Here is a 1059-nt window from a genome sequence, read left to right on the forward strand (position 1 = left end):
ACGCATCACTCGCAGCTCACTTGCTTTGTGATCAAAAACGCATCCTGATTGATGGTGATTCCGGATACCCACCACTCAACATCCCCGTCTTTCTTACTATCCATCTCTCTCTCTCTCTCTCTCTCTCTCTCTCTCTCTCTCTCTCTCTCTCTCTCTCTCTCTCTCTCTCTCTCTTTTCTATCATCTCTCTCTCTCTCTTATACTCTGCTCTGACTCGTGCTCTCTCTCTTTCGATCCATCGTTCTCACTCTCTCTCTTCTCTCTCTCTCTCCTGCTCTCTCTCTCTCTTTCTATCCATCTCTCTCTCTCTCTCTCTCTCTCTCTCTCTCTCTCTCTTTGTGTTTGCTATCGCATCTCTCTTCTCTTCTCTTCTATTCCAGCTCTCTCTCTTTCTCCTCATCTCGTTCAGGCCCTCTCCTTTCCGTCTCGTACCGTCTCTTCGCAGATCGCTCGTATACCGTCCGCGGGGCCGCCGAATCCTGCAGCGCGTGGTCGCGGACCCTACTCCGCGTAGACCCCCCCCCCGAGCCCCCTCCGCGCCACCGCCTCTCTCCTCATCCTCTCTCGTCTCTCTCTCTTCTCTGTCTCGCTTCTTTCTATCCATCTCTCTCTCTCTCTCGTTCTCCTCTCTATCTCTCTCGAGTTGGGCTCTCGGTCTTTTCTCTCTCTTCTCTCTCTCTCTCTCTCTCTCTCTCTCCTCTTTCTATCCATCTCTCTCTCTCTCACCCTTCCTCTCTTTCTTATCTCAGGCGTTATAAAAGAGCATTTACATACAAGATCGTTTATCATTTGGCGAAGCGCGGTGTGTGCGCGCGTGTGGTGTCTGTGGCATGCGTATGTGTTGTCTCTCGCTCTGCGTATGTGTGTGTGTGTGTGTGTGTGTGTGTGTGTGTGTGTGTGTGTGTGTGTGTTGTGTGTATGTGTGTGCGCCTGAAGCGCGCGCGCGTGCGTGTGTGTGTGAGTACACGTAGAGCGTGCGTGTGTGCGTGGCTGCGCGCGTGTGCGTGGATCGATGTGGGTGCATGCGCCCGGTAATTCCATAATTATATATATAATATA

This window comes from Priapulus caudatus, unplaced genomic scaffold, assembly GCF_000485595.1.
Source record: "Priapulus caudatus unplaced genomic scaffold, Priapulus_caudatus-5.0.1 Scaffold2553, whole genome shotgun sequence".
NCBI classification, from domain to species: domain Eukaryota; kingdom Metazoa; phylum Priapulida; class Priapulimorpha; order Priapulimorphida; family Priapulidae; genus Priapulus; species Priapulus caudatus.